Genomic DNA, 23,902 nt, shown 5'->3' with positions numbered 1-23,902 from the left:
CCAAAAATTCTCAATGGGGGCTGGCTCCGTGGCGCAGGGGGTTCAGCAGACACGGTATCCTATGTATCAGAGCGCCAGTTTGAGTCCCAGCTCTGCTTCTGCTCCAGGTTCTGTTAAGGCGCCTGAGAAAGCAGCAAATAGGATCCGAGTACTTGGGCTCCCACACCTATGTGGTAGACCCAGATGAAGTTCCTGGTGCCTGGCTTCAGTCTGGCTCCGCCCTGGCCGTTGCAGTCATTTGGGGACTGAACCAGCAGATGGAAAATCTGTTTCTCTCTTTCATCCAATAAGTACAACGTGCTGATCTAACCCCTCCCACTAGAAACCCGCCCCAGGCCCTAGACTGGCAGCCTAGCTGGGCCCTCAGAAAATTCCTCTCACCCCCTCAGCCATGACCCCGAAAAACTTCCAGTCCCGGAGTCACGCGTTTTGCACTTCCTCTTGGCTGTGTTTTACCCAAGAAGAGCTACAGTCTGCGATTCCTTTAAAGGACATCAGATCAGGGCCCCCGCGGCAGGAGCCGCCCAAGGTTCTTGCTGGCAGAGGAAAAGAGGAGTGCCCAGGAGGCCCCAGAGCCCCGAGACAGCCCCTCACAGTGCCGGGGGTGGGCCATGCCCGGCTCTGGGCAGGCGAAGCGAGGTTCACAAGTCACGGGCACACAGCTGGCTCGCTGCCCCAGCCCACCTCTCTGCTGGCTCCTCTCCTCCTCAGCCCCTGCCAGGGCCCACAGCCCAGCAAGCCCCTCCTGACACGCCTGTCACCCATCCTGCACTCAGCCCCGTCTCAACCCTCTGCCACATCTCCTCCCCAGAACAAAACAGCTCAGAGGAATTCTCTCACAAGTCACTGACACAGTTAACTGTCTCATCTTCTGCTATCCCATCTGCTCATGGATCAAACAGTTCTGATTGCCCAAGCAAAGCTGTATGGGTCAGAACTTACTCAGCTGGGAGGGGCAGAAACCAAATCTGACTTCCTAAGCTCGTGGGAGCCCAGTCAACATTGCTGGCTTCAGGTATGGCTGGATCTAGGGTCTCAAGCCTCAGAACTCTGAGCTTTCTCCATTTGCTGAGCAGAATATCCATCAACAGTCACTCAGGTCACACCCATTCCAACTAGAGCAGACCACCTTCCCAAAAAACTCCAGCAGAAAAGGGCCAGGAAGAGCTCAACTGGCTCAGATGTCCTGTCCACCCTGGGGACACAGGGCAAAGGTCAGCCCCATCCAATGCACAGGGAGAGGTGACGTCTTCCCAGACAGCAGATGGTGCTGGAAAGGAAACCAACAACCGACTTCCGCCTAGAGAAATCCCTTCCACTTGAAGAACAAATACAAGTTTCTTTTTAAAGGTTTATTTTGTTTAGCTGAAAGGCAGAGTTACAGAGACACCAAGATCGTCCATCCTCCGGTTCATCACCCAAACGGCTGAAACAGCCAGAGATGTGCCAGGCTGAAGCCAGAGCCTAGAACTCCATCTCCTACGTGGGTGCAGGGGCCCGAGTACTTGAGCCATCTTCTGCCACCTTCCCAGGCTCGTTAGTAGGAAGCTGGACAGAAGCAGAGCAGTTGAGACTCCGACCATCCCTCCGACATGCGATGCCGGCATCACAAGCAGCAGCTTAAGCCCACTGTGCCACAACATTGACGCCACACATCAGGCCTTTGGCACAGAAATTCCCTGGCAGAAGACACTGCAGGGCTCAGACACATTAGCAGGGAGCTGGATCAGAGGTGGAGCAGCCTGGACTTGAACCGGAGATGCTGGCACTACATGCAGAAGCTTAACCCCCTGTACCACAGCGCAGCCTCAGGTTTCTCACTCATCATCACACTTGAACTTCATCCATGTCAGTGCACATGTCAGAGGTGCATTCCCTGTGTTGCTGAGCAACACTGACATGAATAAGGGGCCAGCGCTGTGGCATAGCGGATAAAGACGCTGCTTGCAGTGCCGGCATCCCATACGGGTGCTGGTTCGAGATCCAGCTGCTCCACTTCCAATCCAGCTCTCTGCTTTGGCCTGGGAAAGCAGTGGAGGATGGCCCAAGTCCTTGGGCCCCTGCAACCCATGTGGGAGACTCGAAAGAAGCTCCTGGCTTCTGGCTCCGGATCGGGTTAGCTGCAGCCATTGCGACCAATTGGGGAGTGAACCAGCAGATGGAAGATATCTCTCTCTCTCTCTCCCTCCCTCCCTCCCTCTCTCTTTTTCTCTCTCTGTAACTGATCTTCAAATAAATAAATAAATCTTTTTAAAAAAAATTCCCTCGTACACGCTTGACCTGTGACAATGTGACAAGAGAGTGATGCAGCTGTTAGGTCACGGCTTGGAGGAACAGCCCCATCCCGTACTACAGCGCCCGCGCAAGTCCTGGCTATCTACTCCTCACTCATGCACCGGGGGACAGACGATGGCTCAAGTACTTGGGTTTCTGTCATCCACTTGGCAGATCTATGTGGAGGTGTGGCCTCCTGGCTTCACCCTGGCCCAGCTCCAAGCGTTGTAGGCATTTAGGGAGTGAACCAGCAGATGGAAGATCCCTCTCCAGCTATTTCCCCACCCACCCCCACCCCTGCTTCCAAATAACATGAAAACAGACATAAATCAAAGGCTTCACCGAAGATATACATCAGGGGCATCCCATGGATGAGCAATTTATCTATCAGCTCCACGAATACCTCAGTTTCCCGGTGTGTGGCTCGGAGCAGGCGTTCCAGCAGGGAGCAAGACAAGGCCCTCACCGTGCGGGTGCTGTGACCCCATGCAGGAAGAACATCAGTGTACTCACGCGTCAGGAGGCAGGAAGTGACAGGGAGGAAACTAGAGCAGGCCATGTGATGGCGCGGGAGGCACTGGTGGTCATAAAGCGGGCAGCATGAGCCTGGGGGACACCAAAGGAGGCGCCTGCCAGAGGGAGGGACCACCAAGGACAGGCCCCAAGGCCTCAGCCAGCAGGAAGTTGATGGCGGCAGGAGAAAGCAGAGAAGCAGGACAGAGGGCTGCTGGGAGCTGAGCAAGGGTGGGGGGCAGGGGGCCACCTGGAAACCAAGGACAGGGCTTTGGGCTTCACACAAGACACACCTGGGGCTGAAGTGAATGTGGCCTGGGGAAGCCTCCACACTGCAGCCTCGCTTAGCACAGCGACGCACAGAAAGCCCGACCCTGCACTCGGCTCCTGCAGCAAACGGCTGGGCTGCAGCCAAGGCGACCACCAGTGCCAAGCACGTTCCAGCTGTCTCTGTCCTCACTTCCGCCTCCCTGGACCATTCCCATTTGCTGTCCAGAAAATGCCGCCTGACCACCAAGCAGAGGGGAGTCTCTCGGAACCTGTTTCGGTTCTGAGGGCCTCCTTCTTTGCCCAACTAAACTCGGCTCAACGTCACTGACCTGGAGTTCTTTTGTTTTGTTTTGAAACACTGGGGACAACCCAGATAGCCCAAGCTGTCTGCCTCGTCCACACTGGCGGGGAACCATTTCATGGCCACATGGATTAGAGCCACAATAAACCCGGTCTCCACACTGACCACCTCCCCGTCCTCAGATACTCCCCAGAGGAGACTCCCGGGCCTGTGGCACACTTTGCTTCCTGTCCCCCAGCAGCACCAGCTATGGAACCGGCAGGGCCCAGCTGGGGTGGGCAGAGAAAGCAGAATACTCAGTCGAATTTCAGATATTCAATGAGTAATGTAAGTATATCCCAGATATTTTGCACAGGATATACTTATACTACAAACATGAAAATGAGCCAGCCATAATAGAGCACGGCACAAAGCGTGAAACCTTTCCAGGTGGGGGGACCTGTGAGCTGCTCAGGTGCACACCCTCTAAACCAGCCCGGCTCCTCCGCCCTACCGCGCTCTGCCTTCCAGCTCCTCTGCAGACCCAGCTAGTCATCTGAAGGGAAGTCCCCCACCTTCCAGTTCCACGTACTCTCCCCAGCCTGTGCTAACTGAAGTCCCCAGTCCTTCTGAGCCCTGGATCTCACCCCCCCCCCCCCTTCTTTTTATTCATCATCTGAAAGGCAGAGTGACAGAGAGAAAGGGAGAGACAGAGAAAGAGATCTTCCACCTACCGGTGCACTGCCCAAATGCCCACAGCAGCCAAGGTGGGCCAGGCTGAAGTCAGAGGGCAGGAATTCTATCTGGGCCTTCCACATGGTGGCAGGAACCCAAGTACCTGGGCCACCATCTGCTGCCTCCCAAGCACATTAAGAAGGAGTTAGACCACAAGCAGAGGTGGGACTCGACCCCAGGCACTCCCATAGGAGACACAGGCATCCCAAGCAGCGGCCCAACCAGCTATGCCATGACACGCAGCTCTCTGCCTGCATTATTCATCACACACTTCTCTACATTTTCTTCAACTTCTAACCTACCAGAAGTACCTGTCACCAGCAACTAAACATGCGTGGTCACCCCCATCTCTCTAAAGCCTGGATCCCCACACACCCCGACAGCCAGCATCACTCTTCTTCACACTCTCGCAATTCAATCTGGTGGCCACATTCCCTCTGCTTTCTCACCCGCCACACCCCATGGCATGCTCCATATGATCATCAATGATTTGTTTTAGTCATCCAAGTTACTCACTTTGCAGGACTCAACTTTCCCTCATCTTAAAAAAAAAAAAAAAAAAAATGGGGCCGGTGCTGTAGCATAGGAGTCAAGCCTCTGCCTTTGGCTCTGGCGTCCCAAATGGATGCTGGTTGAAGCCCAGCTCCCTCCTAATGCACCTGGAAAAGCAGTGGAAGATGGTCCAAGCACTTGGGCCTCTGCACCCCCATGGGAGACCTGGAAGAAGCTCCTGGCTCCCAGCTTCGGGTCAGCGCAGCTCCAACTGGTTGGCCATATGGGGAGTGAACCACCAGATGGAAGACCGCTCTGTCACTCCCTCTGTCTGTAACTTTGCCTCGCAAATAAATAAATATATCTTTATTTATAAGTTTGTTTATTTATTTGAAAGGCAGGAGAGAAACAGATAAATAGGTATCTCTAAATGGCCACAACAGCTGGGGCTGGACCAGGTTGAAGCCAGGCACTCCACCTGGATCTCCCATGCAGGGGCAGCATTTCAGCTGTCCTCTGCTGCCTCCCAGGGCCATCAGCAGGAGGATGAATGAGAAGCAAAGGCGAGAGGCCGGCGCCGTGGCTCACTTGGCTAATCCTCCGCCTGCAGCGCCAGCATCCCATATGGGCGCCGGATTCTAGTCCCGGCTGCTCCTCTTCCAGTCCAGCTCTCTGCTGTGGCCCAGGAAGGCAGTGGAGGATGGCCTAAGTGCTTGGGCCCCTGCACCCACATGGGAGACCAGGAGGAAGCACTTGGCTCCTGGCTTCAGCCATTTGGGGGGGGGGGGGTGTGAACCAATGGAAGGAAGATCTGTCTGTCTCTCTCACTGTCTATGACTCTGTCAAATAAAAAAAGAGAGGGGGGGGGGGAAGAGGAAGAGGAAGAAGAAGAAGAAACAAAGGTGAGACTGGATCCCAGTCATTCTCACATGGGCCGCAGGCAGCCCAGTGGCAGCTTAACTGGCTGCACCACAGCACCCACCCTCCCTCCCTGAAACGCTCTTGCCACGGCTTTAGTGGCACCAAGTCCTCCCGGTTTCTTCTTTTCCTCCGTGGGCCGCTGCACCTTCCCTACGAGGGTGCAAGCCCCTGCCCTGGACCCTGGCACATGGACACACTCACTGGCCCACAGCGGAGCCCAGGGACCCAGCTGCTGCAGCCCATGCCTCTGTCCTGCCCAGACACCTGCCCTGAGCCTCAGACCCTCAGGAAATCTGACACCACCTCTGTCACCCACACTTGAACATTTCCACACCTGACCTTGAGCTCAACATGTCCCAAATCAGACTCAGGGGTGAGAACAAGAGGGCTCCTTCTCTCTTACCCCTTGCCTGGCTCTACCTTCTCTGTTTTCTTACTAAATTCATTTCTGGGATCGGTGCTGCAATGAAGATCAAGCCTCCACCTGAGACGCCGGCATCCCATACGGGCACCAGTTCGAGTCCTGGCTGCTCCACTTCTGATCCAGCTCCCTGCTAATGCGCATGGGAAAGCAGCAGAGAATGGCCCAAGTGCCTAGGCCCCTGTCGCCCACATGGGAGATCTGGAAGATGTTCCAGGCTCCTAGCTTTGGCCTGGCCCAGTACCGGCTGTTACAGCCATTTGGAGAGTGAATCAACAGATGAAAGATCTCTTTCTCTCTTACTCTCTCTCTCTCTCTGTCTCACCCTTTCTGTCTGTAATTCTGCCTTTCAAATAAACAAAAATAAAATCTTTTTTAAAAAAATAGAATAAATTCATTTCCAAGCCATCAACCCAGGAGCTTCCTGGGCTCTCCCTTCCTCTTCTGCTCACTAAATCTCTCAATTGTTTACCTGTCCTCCTGCTTCCCCTACTTCACGTGACCCTGGCTCCTCCCTTCTAGAACCTTCCAACAGGCTCCTAACCTGTGCCTACTTCCAGTCTCGCCCCCCCCCACCTCCACCTGGCAGCCCCCACTGCTCCCTCTCACGGAATAGGCTCAAGATTCCCCCAGCATCTTGCCACCCTCAGCTGCATCATGCCCCATCTCACTCCCCCAGGCTTCTGCATACGCTGTTCCACCTGCCTGGAATTCTCTCTTCTTCCCTCTTGACTCCCTCACTCCTTCTCACCTGTCATGGGAAGCAAAGCATGGTGGGAAGACAAAGATCCTACAGCTGGGCTGCCAGGGTTCAAGCCACAGTTCCATCACTTCCTAGGTGTATGATTTTTAACCTTCCTAAGCCTCAACTCCTCGCCAGAAAAATGGGACTAATGGTTGACATTTCATGGATTGAGACTACCTGACTACTTTCCCTTCTTTTTGTAAGGTTTATTTATTTATTTGAAAGAGTTACACAGAGAGAGGGAGAGACAGAGAGAGATCTTCCACCCCCTGGTTCACTCCTGTGATACCTACAGCAGCCAGGGCTGGGTGGGGCAGGAGCCAGAAGCACTCGCACCAACTGCTGCTGCTTTGCCCAGGTCATTAGCAGGGAGCCGCACTGGAAGTGGAGCAGGCACTCATACAGGATGCTGGTGTCACAGACAGTGGCTTCACCAGCTACACCACAGCCCCAGCCCGTTCCCCCTTCTTCCTCGGGAACAGAACCCCAGTTTTATTCAGGGGCCTTGGGCTCAGTCCAGGGATTGAATCCGGCCTGGCATAAATGAGTTCCAGGAACCTACCTTCTCCGTGCCAGTGGTTAATTCTACCCAGCAAAACCAAACAGGACGTCCACTGTGGGTTTCTGGAAAGCACAGCACTGCCCTAAGAACCAGGCACAAAAGGCCCCCTGCACCAGAGCCTGAGCATTGGAGAGTCCCACCAGTCACAAACACACATCCAAGTCACGGCACGCCCGGGCACTCCTGTCACTCAAAGTCACACAGCATGACCCCAAACCCTCAAAATCTGCTCTTGGGACAAACACACACTTGGGCCCCAGAGAACACTTCACGCCTCTTGCCCTGTGTCCTCAAACAAAAGCCAGCTGCATCCAAATGAGAAGCTCTGTGGCTTGTGCTGCTGCCAAGCCCAGAGCCCAGAGCTGCCATGGGGCGGGGAGGATGGGAGACACAGCCCTGCGAGCAAAGAGCAAGAGGCTCCAAAGCCTTCCTCTCAGCACAGATGCAACCCTGAACCGCAAAATGAAGCACAGAAGCCCAGGAGCACCAGGTACCCACTGTCTTGCCTCCGCTCCCGTTCACAGTCCCAGGGGCACTCACCGCCAGTGCTGCTGAACTAGCATCAGCTCACACGGTAGCTGAGTAACATTTTGCACTGCTTTATCACACTGCATATCCATGTCACGGGTGCAGACGTACAGCTCACGTACGCAAAGGAAATACATGTGAAATGTAACTCACATGATGCGTAACAGTTCTTCACTTTGGTAATTCACTGGACATTGAACAATCAAGTTACAGATATATATTATCACAATAAAACTAAGATTTAGGGGTCAGCATTGTGGTGCAATAGGCTAAACCACTGCCTGCCGATGCCAGCATCCCACATGGCACTGGTTCAAGTCTTGACTGCTCCACTTGCTATGCAGCTCCTGCTAATGCACCTGGGAAAGCAGCAGAAGATGCCCCAAGTACGTGAACCCGAGAACGGAAGCTCACCCTCTCACTCCCTCCCTCCCTGTCTCTCCAATTTTTTTAGTATATGTGCTGCCAAAACGAGCACCCTCCCTGTCTCTCCCTCTCTCTCTAGATCTCTGCCTTTCAAATAAATAAATCTTAAAAAAAAAATTAGCTTGCCTAAGTGTTTGGGCCCCTGTTACCCACATGGGATACCTGGATGAAGCTCCTGACTCCTGGCTTCGATCTAGCCCAGTCCTGCTGAAGTTGTCTGGGGAGTGAACCAGTGGATGAAATGCATCTCTCTCTGTCTCACACTCTATCTCTGTAACTCTGAAATACAAATAAATAAATATTTTTAAAAAGATTTAATTTTCAAAATACTAAATGAGTTTTTAGCCTTTAAATAATTTTGACTAAACATTGATATTAGTTATAAATTTTGCCTTTTTTTAAAGATTTATGTATTTACTTATTTGAAAGAGCAAAAGAAAGACTTGAAGAGATAAAAGACAGAGAGCGAGCTTCCATCTGCTGGCTCATTCCCCTAATGGCCCTAAGGACTAGGGCTGGGCCAGGCGGAAGCCAGGAGCCAGGATTTTCTTCTGGGTCTCCCATGTGATTTTTTTTTTAAATATTTATTTATTTATTTATTTCAAAGGCAGGGTTACACAGAGGCAGAGGCAGAAAGAAAGAAAGCTGGGCTGATACAAAACCAGGAGCCTGGAGTTTCCTCTGGGCCTCCCATGTGGGTGCAGGGGCCCAAGGACTCGGGCCATCTTCCACTGCTTTCCCAGGCCACAGCAGAGAGCTGCATTGGAAGTGGAGCACCCAGGTCTCAAACTGACACTCATATGGGATACTGGCACTGCAGGCTGTGGTGTTACCCACTACGCCACCGCGCTAGCCCAAATGTGAAGTCTTTTAAAAAGTCAAATACGGCTGGCGCCGTGGCTCAATAGGCTAATCATCCGCCTGCGGCACTGGCACTCCGGGTTCTAGTCCCGGTTGGGGCGCCGGTTCTGTCCCGGTTGCTCCTCTTCCAGGCCAGCTCTCTGCTATAGCCCGGGAGTGCAGTGGAGGATGGCCTGAGTCCTTGGGTCCTGCACCTGCATGGGAGACCAGGATAAGCACCTGGTTCCTGGCTTCGGATCGGAGCAGCGCCAGCCGTAGCAGCCATTTGGGTGGTGAACCGACGGAAAAAGGAAGACCTTCTCTCTCTCTCTCTCTCTCTCTCTCTCTCTCTCTCTCTCTCACTGTCTAACTCTTTCTGTCAAAGAAAAAAAAAGTCAAATACACAAAGAGAATAAAGCAGTGGTTTCCGGGGGGGGGGGGGGGGGGGGATGGGAGCCACAGCTCAGAGGATAGAAAATAGCAGGTAAATAGGATGAACAGGTTGAGAGATCTCATATACAACACAGGACTACAGTAAGAAAATGGTAGTATTTGGGATTCCTGCTAAATAAGTAGATTTTAGCTGCACTTACCACAGAAACAAAAAATAGGCAAACGTGAGACAATGGATATTTTCATTTGCTTCTCTGTAGTAACCATTTCACCATCTAAAACATATCTCATGACATCATCTGATAAACCTTAAATATATAATACAACAAGATTTATTTTAAAAATAGATATAGGAGAGGGGGCAGAGCTGTGGCACAATGGGTTGAACTGCCGCCTCTGATACAGCTTCCTGCTAATGTGCCTGGGAAAGCAGTAGAAGATGGCCCAAGTGCTTGGGCTGCTGCACCCACATGGGAGACCTGGAAGAAGCTCCTGGCTTCAGGCTGGCCCAGCCCTGGCTGTTGTGACCATTTGGGGCATGAACCAGCGGATGGAAGACTTCTCTCTCTGAGTATCTCCCTCTCTCTGGTAACTTTGAATTTCAAAGTTTTTAAAATTAAAAAAAAAAAAAAAACTTTTCTGCCTAAAGTCATTGTTTGATAAAGTTTCTCTTCCTTGCAGACCAAAGCATTCTTCACAAATAAACACTCCCCAGCCCAAGACCGGCAGGAGGACTGAGCGAGATGAACTCCGCTGAGCTGGGAACTTTGCCTGAGCCAGCACTGTTACAATGATGGAACTCTAGGGGCAGGGCCGGGCACGTGGTTCAAATGCCACAGAAGTCACCATCCATACCAAGCACCTGGCAGAGTAAAAGCTGGTGCAGAGGACAATTACGCCAGGACCACAAACATCCACACCCAGCCAACTAAGAGCCAACCCTCTATCAATGCTAGCGCTTTCTACTGGCAGATGCATTTCCTCATGCCCTCTGAGAACACCCTCCCACTCCCCACAGCCAGGGCCAAGGCCACTCTTGGGTCTTCGGCCCCAGCGTTCCTCCCAGTACACAGCCCCAGGGCCTGTCTTCAACATGGTCCACCCCACTGGACTGCAGGCCCATTCTTTGCTGTGTCCAGGAGGATTGGCAAACCCAGAACGTTCAACACACATCTGCTGAATTAACTGATCACACCTTGCAGCCTTGCCTGACCTGGTGATTCCACTGCCAGTGAGATGCTCTCTATTTGCACTTGGCTTCTGTGGGAGCAGGACCTGTGCTTGCTTCCCTCGCCTGCCGTCCTCACTGCGGGGCCCAGGACAGAAGCTTCTCTCACAACGATGGTGCTCTTCCCTGTACGGCGGCCCACGGAGCACCATGGGATTCTCACGAACCCGGTACTCTCACTGTGCAGCGTTGGGCTCCCCTGGCTAGTTGGTCAACTCAGGAGCCCAAGTCCAGGTGGAGAGACCACTGCAGCCAGGCACTCTGATCAAGTGATACTCCAGCGCCTTCCTGGCTGCAGAAGCACACAACGCACAGGACGAGGAGGTCAGGGTCAGGTTCATCTCCCCAGCACAGCTCTCACCCGGTGCCCTAGGACTTTGCTGTCCCCACTGAGTTCACTGCTGCTGTCCATGCAAACCCAGTCTCCAGAACATGCCTCTCAAACAGCCAGAGCCAGGCAGCATGAGCCAAATAGGCCCAAGATGCTGGCGTCCGTCTCCTCGGCCACACTGCAGAGCCTCGCATCTCCAAAGGAGGAAGAAGAAAACCCCTCCGCAACCACCCACAGACCAAGGCAGCACAGCCGAAGGACCCAGAAGCTCTTCTCATACGAAACCTGTGTGACAGGCCCACAGGCCATCAGATGGGCCACGCCACCTCCAATGGCCACGTGACACCATAGCCAGAGCCTTCTTCCAGGTGCAGGGGGAGGGGACCGCTGCCCTGGGCACCCTCGGCGGCTGTGATGCGGGAGTGCACATCACACTCCTGGACGTCAGAACAGGAAGGATGTGCCCAGTAGCTCATCCAGCTGTCTCCAGCCATGCCATGGACACAGCTCCAACATGGGCACCGCCGTGGCCAATCAGGTTCATCACAGCCCACTGTACGTCACATTTATGGTATTCTCCCACACCCCCAACCCGAGAAGAGACGCCAGCGTCAACACCGTGCAGACGCTAGTCCCAGTGTTCTTGCTTGTCCCACACGGTGCACCCAGGATCAGAGACAGATCCCTTACCTGTCACTGGTGAGGGAGCCTCCCTCTCCATCTGCGGGGGATGCCATATCTCCCCTCATCCTCAATGCAGCTGCCACCACAACGGCTGCCCAACCTAAGAGGAAATGTCAAGTGCATCACCTGCTGTTGCACCAAGAAGCAGCCTTTTCACAAAGTGGACTCACGGAGTTGGCGTTGTGGGCGCCAGTTCGAGTCCCAGCTGCTCCACTTCCAATCCTACTCCCTGATAATGTGCCTGGGGAAAGCATCAGAAGATGGCCCAAGTGCTTGGGACCCTGCACCCATGTGGGAGACCTGGATGAAGCTCCTGGCTTTGGCCTGGCTCAGCCCTGGCCATCGTGGCCACTTGGGGAGTGAACCAGCAGATGGAAGATCTTTCTCTCTGTAACACTGACTTTAAAACAAATTAATAAATCTTTTAAAAAGAAGCAAAAAAAGCAGCAGCAGCAGGAGTGGACTCTCTGACTCTTTCTGGAACCCTAGGGAGTTTTCTCCCTGACCTCTGGTACCTTACTACAGGACTTTCTTTTCCTTTAGGTTAACTTCACTGGGCAGGAAAATAAGAAGACGTGCATGGTGGTGGGAGGGGGGAGGTGTGGAGAAACAAGAACCCAGTAAGGCCCCGCCCCCATCTGCTCAGAATCTTCCCCTCACAGGATGTCATGTCCAGAAAACCAAAAGCATATTCCTTCCTGTTCCAGCACCCAGCAGGATCTCACGTGCAGAGAAGAACGCCTGCTTACCGGGTGGGTTTCCATCTGCTCTGTAACCCACGTGGTGCCAAACTACAAGGGCCCCTTAACTCCACTTCCCCCTCCCCCAAAATCACAGGAGTGGCAGCAAGGACCAGGGCAGCCCCGGGCAGGAGCTGACCTCCCCTGCAAACCCACCCCCGGCCCCCCCCTCCCCCGCCCGCCCCCAACGCCGCACAAAAGATCATTCCTCCCAGGCCAGGCCAAGGACTCCTGCAGATCTCTTAGCTGAAGACACACCAGGGAGCTGCCTGGGGTCCCCAGAAGAGGTGAGGCTGCCCCCAAGCGTAGCAAGAGTGGGCTCAGGATGGCAGCTTCTGGCCGTGCGCCTCCCGCCACCCTGCATCCTGGCCCGTCACGTGGGTGTGCACAGGAAGGACGTCCCTGGTGGCTCGCAGCAGCCTCACCGCTGTGCTTCCAGGGCTGGGAGGCTGATATTTATAGGAAGGGCGGCCAGCCAAGCTTCATTCCACCCCACCCTCCCTTCCCCTCGGAGTTCAGCGGAAAAGCATTCCTCCCTTTATTGCTGGGTTTTTACGCAAGGACCGAGGCTCTCATTAAAATGATTGAGAAACTCTGCCTGAAAAGATGGAAAAGGACCTGCATGCCAGCCCCTCCTTTTGGCTCTTTCTCCCCATGCCCCTCCCTCGCAGGTTCCTTGGCACCTGCTCCTTCCTCTGCCCCTGCAACCAGAGTCCCCTGGGGTCCTCCAGATGGGCAAGGCCCTCTTTGACTTCAAGCTCTTATCATCCTCCCCCCCACCGCCCACTCACTCCTCCTCACATCCTGCAGCGCCCTGCATAATCCACCGACCTTCCTTCTTCCCCACATCCCCCGCAAACGACCTCCTACTCCCACCGCTCCAAACACCAATCACGGCCCTCCCGGCCTTGGCTCCGGAGCGGCCTCTACCTGGAACACACACACACAGATCTGTCTCCCAGGGCCCAGTCCTCCGCCCCCAGAGACCTCGCTAATGCCTTCTATTAGAAAGCACCCTACAAGGGCCGGCGCTGTGGGGTAGCAGGTAAAGCCGCCGCCTGCAGTGCCAACATCCCATATGAGTCCTAGCTGCTCCACTTCTGATCCAGCTCTCTGCTGTGGCCTGGGAAAGCAGTAGAAGATGGCCCAAGTACTTGGGCCCCTGCACCCATGTGAGAGACCCAGAAAAAGCTCCTGGCTTCGGATCAGTGCAGCTCCAGGTCCGGCCATTGCGGCCAATTGGGGAGCGAACCAGTGGACGCAAAACTGACACTGACACACACTCTCTCTCTCTCTCTCTCCAGCAAGAATCCCCTTCCCTTGGTGCCTCCTTTCAGTGACCTGAAAGTGACCCTGGCTGATTAAAAACCCCAGCCCAGTCTCATTCAGAGATGCACTGACTGTCTCCCCTATTGCTAAGAAGTTGACTGCTCCTGCAATCATCCTGAATAAAGACGTCCTGGCCATCTTAACAAGGGCAGGAATCGTGTGTCTTCACTGCCACCTGACACCTCATGCACTTTCTCGTGCAGGAAGGGGCTGATCCAGGCTGGCATCACACGCACACGGTGACAGAACTCACGGGAGCAGTCCGGAGCAGAGTCGGATTTAGCGAACACACTGCAAGAGAGCAGCCGCGGGCGGGACGGTGGGAAGCTGAGTACTGCTGCTGTCTGTGAGGGACCGCGGTGGTGCAACAGGTTTTCCCGGTTGTGTGATTTCCATTTCTGGGTGCAGCTGGGGAGTCTGCCCTACCCTTAGCTTAGGGGCTCCGCCAAGCGCTGTGGGACCACCCTCCCCATTTCTGTCCATCTGTCTCCATCCCTTGGATTCCAAGTTTGACAAAGGCAGCAGCTTTGTGTGTTCTCTGCTAGATCCAGCTTCCACAACTGCTCACACAGGGGCACTCGGCAGACATTTCTCCAGCCACCTGCACTTGCGCGTTGGTCTCTGCTGACCTGCCACGTTCTCCAAAGACATCCACCTGAAAGTCATCTTTGAGTCTTCCAACCTCAACCCCGCACTGCAGGGAGCAGGGATTGTGCGGCTCAGGGGCTGCTGTCCGAGGGGTCTGACACGTGCTTTTCATTTGTTAGATAGCTGATGAGTATGCTAACACGCAGAAAGACGCCTTGAGGCCCGCCCTGGCCTGCGGCACCACAGCCCCCTCTGTCTTCTTAGGCTTCCTTCCCTGCCCACAGCTGCTTGCATGACTGCACCCCCAAACACACACACACACAGTGCCAGGCCTTCAGCACACACACACACACACACACACACACAGTGCCAGGCCTTCAGCAGGGGCTGAATTAAGAAAGGGGAAGAGGAACAGCCATTTAGCCTCCCAGTTAAGACTGCCATGTCCCTGTCAGAGTGCCTGGTCCAAATCCTGGCTCCCAACTCCAGCTTCCTATCTCTGCACACCCTGGGAGGCAACAGTGATGGCTCAAGAAGCCAGGTCCCTGCCAACCATGTGAGGGACCTGGACTGTGTTCCAGGCTGCTGGGTCCAGCCCTAGCACAACCACAGATACTGTGGCATTCTCTCTATGTCTTTCAAATCGTTTTCTTAAAAGATGACTTATTTACTTGAAAGAAGAGAAGCAGAGACAGAAACAGAGATCTTCCATCAGCTGCTTCACTCCCCAAATGGCCACAACAGCCAGGGCTGGGCCAGGCTGGAGCCAGTGTGGGTGCAGGGGCCCAAGCACTTGGGCCATCCTCTGCTGCATTCCCAGGCCATAGCAGAGAGCTGGATCAGAAGTGGAGCAGCGGGGGCTCGAACCAGCACCCACATGGGATGCAGGTTTTGCATGTGGTGGCTTAACCAAGGGGGCATGGAGGAGACACCTGGTGGGGCTGAGCGTCAGCTCTGTGTGTTCCTAATAAGTCAAGCTCTGCTCCCATCCTCCTGGCCCTCTCCACTGATGTGTGGGGGAGGGGGCACCTGTGTGGGCTGCCCTGCTGGAGGCAGCTGCAGTGACCAGGGCTGGCCACTCCCAGCTCACTTCTCCTACCAGGCAGACTTTCAAGGCCGCTGCCGGTCAGCAATGAGCCCCCTGAGCCTGACCCCAGGAAGGGGTGCACAGGAAGGGCACAAGGGCCCAGCTGACCCCAGAAGACAGCTGGGCCAGGGCTGTGGTGGTAAACTGGGGCCTGCTGGGAAGCGTGGGGGAGGGTGCAACGTGGGGGAGGGTGCAGCCTGGGGCCAGGGCGGCAGCTGGGTGCAGAAACAGCCCAGGTAGGTTTGCTCACAAAAGAAAAGTCAACAGATGAAGGCTCTGCCTCAGCCCCCTGGGCCCCTTGGAGGAAAGAAAGCAAACCTCCCCAGTGTTTGCTGAAATGCTAATCCCATTTAGGAGTTCTTTGAAAGAGCTGCAAGAGGAAGCAGCGGGCCTGCAGGCTGAGCCTGGCCACTTTCCCCACCTCAGCCTGTCTCTGGGGACATCACACACAGAGACCCAGGGGAGCCGAGAGGTACCTGGCCAGGTGCTCTTGCACGGAGGTCCGTGGGACTCTTCTTCCTGCTGCGCCCAGAAAGAAGCCTTCTTAGCAGAAAACCGGCCAGGACTGGAAAGAGCTGACTCCAACAGCCTTCACCCCAAGGCCAGCTCCTGTCATTCACGCCCTAGGAATCTGGAAGACACAGAACGTCCTTGCCTTTGCTCCCTGGGAGGCACTAATTAGCCTCAACTCCCACCCCAGGTGGGTCTTATTCCTGGCAGCCAGTGTATTCCCTGAAGTCGTAGGTGGAATGAGCTGGAGGCTTGCGGGGAGGGGAGGTTACCAAACAATTAAAGGAAAAGCAAACCCACAGTCCTGTTCTCTCCCCCTTGGACAGCTTCACCAAGTCCTGTCACTCGTTGTCACCCACAGACGGCCCCGCCTCCTCCCTTGAACACCCCTGGCTTCAGGAGGGGCAGGTGTTTTGGAAGGCAGCCTGATGACACATAGGAGGGCTTCCTGCTGTGGTCTCCTCGCCCCTCTCCCCTTGTTGGGTTTTAGAGGGGAGGAAGGTGAAAAATCTAGAAGGTCAACGGGTTTCTTTCAGTCCCAAGCATTCATTTAAGAAGAGGGTAAGATAACCTTAAAAAGGTTAGGAATCATATTGCCCTGCAAGTACATGTTAAGCATTTTTTATGTCTACAAAATCGCCCAGATTGGGAAACTGAGCGCCATGATCACACAGCTAACAAGTAGGAGGGTTGGGGTGCTGATCCAATCAGAGTGACACTAGGACTTGCAAACTCACTCTTAATCTGTGAATTTGTGATCCCCAAAGAGCAAGCTTGTTGTCTAGATCACAGAGCATGAAATGGGGCCAGCCTTCTGGCACGTCAGGTTAAACCACCACTTGAAACGATGGCATCACTCATTCAGTTGCTGGGGTTCAAGTCCCAGCTACGCCACTTGCAACCCAGCTGCCTGCTAATGCGCCTGGGCAAACAGCAGGAGATGGCCCGAGTCCTTGGGCTCCTGCCACCCACGTGGGAGACAGGGATGGAGTTCCAGGCTCATGGACTGTGCCACTGTGAGCACAGGGACCCCTTGTCATCAGGAGACGGTACGAGGCTCATGGGCATCGGGGCGCTGCTGCCCTGCGGGACAGCCTCCTCACACTGCCCCTTCCAAGGGCTGCTAGGCGAACCCAACAGCAGCCCGGATCTGGCTGTGTGCCTCCAACTCTATCCAGCGCCCGCTGAGCTGCACTGCAGATTAAACTCCAGATCCCACAGCCACTGCCCTGAACGTGTGAACGGGGGCAGACCTGACAGGAACCAGTCTGGCCGGATGGGTCACAAATCAGGATAAGTGTTCACACCATTTAACTTGGTAATCCCCTTTCTAGGAATTTTTTTTCTGTAATTTAACAGTTGGGAGAAGGGGACAGGAGAAGTTGCTGGTAACATTTCCACATAATGGTGTTCAGGCCTAGGATTATCTGGAACAATGAAAACCTGGAATAATGCCTACAACCAACAGCGAAGAAATGGTTTACCGAACTATGATACACCATTCGACTGGATTATTACGCAGCCACAAAGATACATGTTAATGAGGAACTAAGAATAACACGGAAAATGCTCAGCATACAATGTTCCGCCAAACGAGTATGAAATAAAATTACATAAATGATGTGATCATAACAATATCAGGAAAAACTACTTTGAGTGAAGAATGGACCGGAAATGAACAAGATTAAAGAGAACTACTTCTTACTAAGGAGCCTGCTACCTGCTGTATGTTCTGATCTAATCTTATCTACGAATCAGTTATGATTTTCAGTCCTCACTCTGCCAAGGACCACCGAGCTGCTCCTGGTTGCCTGAAGCTAAGGAGGGGCAGGAGGCGCCAGAGCTCACCCTGGCCCATCCTCCCCTGAGCCACTCCCAGACACAGGCAGTACATTCTTTGGCACGTGCAACTCCTGGCAACTTCTTTCCCTTTTTTTTTTTTTTTCTTAAGAGTTATTTATTTATTCAAAGGCAGAGTGACAGAGAAAGAGGGAGAGACAGAGAGAGACCTTCTGGGAATCCCCTGGTTCATTCCCCAAATGGCTGCAACAGCCAGGACTTGGCCATGCTGAAGCCAGGAACCAGGAACTCCATCCAGGTCTCCACCTCCTGTATGGCAGGGACCCAAGCATTTGGGCCATCTTCCACTGCTTTCCCAGGCGCATTAGCAGGGAGCTGGATCCGAAGGGAAGCACCCAGGACACCCACCAGGCAACTCCAACATGGGATACAGGTGTCCCAGGCGGGAGCTGAACCCTCCATGCCACAACACCCGCCCCACCCTCTAGTTTGTATTTTTTGTTTCCCACATTGTTTTTTTTCTAAGCCATGTTCTATAATTTTGACCCTTTTTCCCACACTTCAAAGGTGACACAGGCTGATAACACTTGGTGTCTCACATGATCATTTTAGTATAGAAAACAGTACACTTAGGACAAAATGATAGAAACCAGATCAGAAACCCTGCTTTCACCTTGAATTCAAAGCTGGCCGTGGTCTGCCTCTCTGCCCTTCTTCTGACCACACGTTCCATCTCCCCTTTTTCTCAGCCATTAAGTCACTAAGTGAGGTGATTGGGAGACACGGTCAGGTGCACATTGCGGGGGCCTGCACCAACTCCTCCCCCCACCCCACCCTTGAGAACATCAGGGCAGGAGGGGCGAGGGTGAGGACCCATAGTGCACAGGGACACCCCGAACCTCGCATGGGGGGTGGGCTTTTCTCTTCTGAGGCAGAGAGCAGACTTCTGGGAACACCACACACAGGCGACTGGGCTGCAGGGGTAGCAGGGGAGCCCATGGGAAGAGCTGCAGCAGAGACTACATTTCATGCGCTCTCCCGAGCCTCGCACACTAGAGGGCTTTTGAGGAAGAAGCCGCAACTGTGCTAAGATCTGAAAACAGGAACCCGTTAGACCCGGGTCTCAGAATCGCAGGGGAAGGGGTGCAGCTGTGTAAATGCACATTTTTCAGGCTCCCCTCAAACATTCTGATTCAATACATCTTGCCAGGCTAAGGAGTCTACATGGGTTTTAAAAAGTCTTTTATTGGGGCCGGCGCCGCGGCTCACTAGGCTAATCCTCCGCCTTGCGGCGCCGGCACACCGGGTTCTAGTCCCAGTCGGGGTGCCGGATTCTGTCCCAGTTGCCCCTCTTCCAGGCAAGCTCTCTGCTGTGGCCCAGGAGTGCAGTGGAGGATGGCCCAGGTGCTTGGGCCCTGCACCCCATGGGAGACCAGGAGAAGCATCTGACTCCTGCCATCGGATCAGCATGCGGCAGCCATTGGAGAGTGAACCAACAGCAAAGGAAGACCTTTCTCTCTGTCTCTCTCTCTCACTGTCCACTCTGCCTGTCAAAAAAAAAAAAAAAAAAAGTCTTTTATTGGGCCAGCACTGTGACATAGTAGGTACAGCTGCTGCCTGCAATGTCGGCATCCCATATGGGAGCCGGTTCGAGTCCCGGCTGCTCCACTCTCTGACATGGCCTGGGAAAGCAGCAGAGGATGGCCCAAGTGCTTGGGCCCCGCACCCGCGTGAGAGACCCAGAAGAAGCTCCTGGCTCCTGACTTTGGCCTGGCCTAGCCCTGGTCATTCAGCCATCTGGGGAGTGAACCAGCAGAAGGAAGACCTCTCTCTTTCTCTCTCTCTCTCTCTCTACACCTCTGTCTGTAACTCTACCTTTCAAATAAATAAAAATTAAAATAAAATAAAAAGACTTTTCAAAAAGTCTTTTATTTATTCAAGAGGCAGAGAGAAAACAGACAGAGCTTCCACCGCTGGTTCACTCCCCAAATGCCCGCAAAGGCCAGAGCTAGGCCAGGCTACAGCTGGGAGCCAGGAACTCAATCCAGGTCTCCCACATGAATGGCAGGGACCCGAGTACTGGAGCCACCTGCTGCCTCCCTGGCAGAGTGCTGGGATTCAGACCCAGGCATTCCAGGCTGGAACGTGGGCACTGTACCTGCCAGGCCAAACACCTACCCAGGGTCCGTGTTTTGAATGAGCATTTCTCCAGGTGTGCTGTGGAGCTGTGGAGCCTTAGCCACCGTATTCATGGGCAGGGCAGGCATTTGGCACAGCAGTTAAGACACCCCTTGGGATGCCCACATCCTCTGTCAGACTGCCTGGCTCAAATCTCCCCGATTCCACTTCAAATTCAGCTTCCCAATGCACAGTCCAGGAGGCAGCTCAAGCACTTGGATGCTTGCCGCGCAGCAGGGAGGGAGTTCCAGGTTCCTGGATTAGACTTGGCCCACTCTTGGCTGTTTCAGGCATTTAGGGAGTGAACAAGCTTATGGAAGATCACACTCTCTTAGCAAAAAAGCAAAGCAGGAGATAAACGTATTACTTACCCACAGATCACCAAATTGTTCTTTTTTTAAAATTTTATTAGACACAATACAAAAGAAATAAACCTAAGTTGCTAACAGCATGTTAGGGAGATGACATTTCTTTATTTGATTAATCTTTTTTTAAGTAATTAAGTACTTAAAAAATGGACTTTGCACACAGACAGACCTGGGTTGCAGTCTCCATAAAGAGAGCATGGGAGATAAAAAAAATCACTCCCAAAACATGCAGGACTAAAACCAAGGACACACACACCCACACTGGGTGCACTGACATGACACAGCACACACACCCACACTGGGTGCACTGACATGACACAGCACACAGCACACACTGGGTGCACTGACGTGACACAGCACACACGCACACACCGGGTGCACTGACATGACACAGCACACAGCACACAATGGGTGCACTGATGTGACACAGCACACACGCACACACTGGGTGCACTGACATGACACAGTCAGCAGACACTCTTTCTGCTTCTCTGTGTTCCCTGGATGGGTCCCGTGTCACACATCAGCATTTACACACAGGCTTAAAGATGGGGATTTCAATTCCTGCTGGCCTTGATTTCCCTCTCCCTAAGCCCTTGTGTGTTTTAACTCTGAAGGAGACGTTGCACAAAGTGCATTACGGTGTCAAGACCCCACCCCCAGCTAACTGAAATACTGAATGGAAGGAAGAGTGGAGAGTTCTAAGTGCCTACGAATGGAATGCATCGAGAGTCTATTTTTACTGGATGACCTGAAGGGACAGTGATTTAAACAAAGACCCAGGTGAAGCACCTGCAGTGTTTACAGGCAGTGCAATAAAATGCATTAAGTGAACAGCTACAGGCAGCGGGTGGGAGCGGAGTGAAGATGGAATGTGGAGGGGTTGTGTGTCAAGAAAACGCCTATCATTCTTCCAGGGTTTGGGCCAACCAAGGCTTGCAGCAGGAGGCAAGACTTCAGAAGAGAATGAGAGCTGTTACTGCAGGACGCCCTTCAGCCAACCAGAGAGGCAGCTCCTCCGCCACTCCCACAGCGCATGTCGCAGGGCCTCCCTGTTAGGCTTGGCACTGCATCCTCTTCTTGAGTGAATCAAGAGTGTCGCTCTGATATCGTGGGTCTAGAAAGTATCCTCTAAAGGACTATGTGAAAGTGAAAACGAGGGGCGGGGTTGTGGCGTAGCGGGTAAAGCCACCTGTGACACGGGCATCCCATATGGCACTGGTTCAAGTCCCGGTGGATCTCCCTTTGATCCAAATCCCTGCTGATGCACTTGGGAGAAGCATCGGAAGAAGGCCCAAGTGCTTGGGGGCCCTGCACCCACGTGGGAAACCTGGAAGAACCTCCTGGCTCAGCCCTGGCTGATGTAGCCACTTGGGGAGTGAACCAGCCCATGGAAGATCTCTGTCTTCTCTAAAATCAACTGTTCAGAAAACAGAAACCTGTATCTGGTTTACATTTTTTTAATTGTCTTTACCTAAGCCATCTCACCTTGCTCTCCGGCTAACTGGACATGTATTCTCCCAAACTTTTACTTTTACAAATATATATGATATATTCATATGCATATGTACATACACAATTGTTTTTCACAAAAATAAAGTCACACTTTACCACTCTGCTACCGGAAATTTTCACTTTCAGTAAGTCAACGGCACCTTGCCAGACCTGTCCATGTACAGGTAGTTAGTGACCCTGGGGACCAGGGTCCCCCACTCACCACTCCTGTGACAGACATCAGGGAAGCTACTTACTATGTCTCTCCTCACTGAAAAAGTCTCCTGTAATCGTAATCAAAGGACTGTGGATAAAGTGACTTACTGCTGTAAATGTACAAATATTGTAGAACACACAGACTGCGCGGCGAGTGTGTAATAGTAAATGCTGTATCTGTATTTGTAAGCTGGCCACTGTGAGGACCTCCCTTGCTCTTTTCTGTAACAGCCACATCCTAGTCCATCACCTGGATGAGCCAGAGTCCTCCTGATGGACATGTAGGCGATTTCCTACATTTGGCTGCAATGAGCATTTAAAAAAAAAAAAAAGATTTATTTATTCAAGAGGCAGAATAAAAGAAAGAGGGAGGGAGAGACAGAGAGATCTTCCATCAGGCTGGTTCACTCCCCAAATGGCTGCAAAAGCCAAGGCTGGGTCAGGCTGAAGCCAGGAGCCAGGAACTCCCTACTGGCCTCCCATGTGGACTCAAGTACTTGAGCCATCATCAGCTGCTTTCCCGGACACATTAGCAGGGAGCTAGATTGGAAATAAAGCAGCCAGTACTTGAACCAGCCCTCCAATGTGGACTGCTGGCCACAAGGCTGGCCCCTGCAGTGAGCTTTTTTACACATAGATCTTTGTATATATGTGCAGCTATCACTGTAGGATAGTTCCCAAGGCACAGAGTTGCTGCATCAAATATCATGCTCATTTTATTGAAAGGTTTATTTATCGGGGCTGGCGCTATGGTGCAGCTGATTAAAGCCCTGGCCTGCAGTGCCGGCATCTCATATGGGCACTGGTTTGAGTACTGGCTGCTCCACTTCTGATCCAGCTCCATGCTATGCCCTGGGAAAGCAGTGGAAGATGGCCTAAAGTCCTTGGGTCCCTGCACCCACGTGGGAGACCTGGAAGAAGCTCCTGGGTCCTGGCTTCAGATCTGTACAGCTCCAGCCATTGTGGCCATCTGGGGATTGAACCAGGGATGAAAGACCCCTCTGTCTCTCTGCCTCTGCCTCTCCATAATTGTGCCTATCAAATAGATAAATAAATCCTTTTTTTAAATATTTATTTTATATATTTGAAAGACAGCGCCAGCCCCAGTCATGCTCATTTTTTATGAAAGCTGTTGCCAAATTCCCACCAACAGTGTCCACACACCTGTCTCCAGGCCCCTGCACACCACAGGCAGCCTGGATCCCTGGCATCCACATTTCCACACTCGCCTTTCCCAAATGAAGCCTCAATCAAAACCACTGCCAGTGGCTGGTGTCGTGGCGCAGGATGGCCCTCCTGACACCTGGCCCCAGCCTGGCCCAGCCCCAGGCATTGCAGCCATTCGGGGAGTGAACCAGCAGACAAAAGATCTCTCTCTCTCTCTCTCCTGCTATTTCCCCTCTAATACATTTGTTAAAGTCCCAGGGACACCTAATCTCTTTGTGTTTTCTACATAGAATCAGACATTGGGCTCTCTGACAGGTCTTTATTCTCCTGGACACGGGCCTGGGATGACTTGGAAACACAGAAATCAAACACACTTGCTGTTTCCTAACACCCTCCGAGAAGCCCGAGGAGGCGTGCGTGAGGCCCAGCGCTCTGCTTCCTCTCACTTGCAGCGAGACTTTCAATAGCAGCTGGTGTTTTCAGGGGGGAGCTCAGAGCCAGCACTGGTATATAAATATTATCTCTGGGCTCCAGTGCCAGCCAGGCTGAAGCAGATCCTGCTTGTTAAAGGATGTGGGGTGCAGGCGGTGAGCCCCTCACCCTTCCAGAAGCCGCCCTACACAGGGAAGCAGCCCGGGTCCAGACCAGCCCAGCACGGCAGCTTCTAAGCCATACAGAGGCAGAAGCCCATGCAGGGCTCGGCTGCAAACCTGCACCAGGTAGAGAAGGTGCAGGGCAAACAGGGTGTCCAGGCTGGTCCCCTGCGCTGTGGCTCCAGCCGT

General features: G+C 53.2%; 1 long non-coding RNA gene across 3 annotated transcripts in view; it reads right to left on the bottom strand.

Annotated features, from left to right (window-relative positions):
• Positions 1–16,018, bottom strand: part of LOC138850171 (uncharacterized) — a 304,111-nt gene extending 288,093 nt beyond the window's left edge. For 2 of the 3 annotated variants that reach the window (XR_016236249.1, XR_016236250.1), the window contains exon 1: positions 13,966–14,085. This is a non-coding gene — a long non-coding RNA (uncharacterized LOC138850171). Of the gene's footprint in view, positions 1–13,965; positions 14,086–15,863 lie in introns of those variants that run through there. The other variant, XR_016236248.1, reaches the window with a different exon arrangement.
• Between the last annotated feature and the right edge of the window lie 7,884 nt (positions 16,019–23,902).

The sequence above is a fragment of the Oryctolagus cuniculus genome, chromosome 6 (genome assembly GCF_051225735.1).
Source record: "Oryctolagus cuniculus isolate XC-2025 breed Fujian yellow rabbit chromosome 6, ASM5122573v1, whole genome shotgun sequence".
Taxonomy (NCBI): Eukaryota; Metazoa; Chordata; class Mammalia; order Lagomorpha; family Leporidae; genus Oryctolagus; species Oryctolagus cuniculus.
This window is presented reverse-complemented; position numbering and strand designations above follow the sequence as displayed.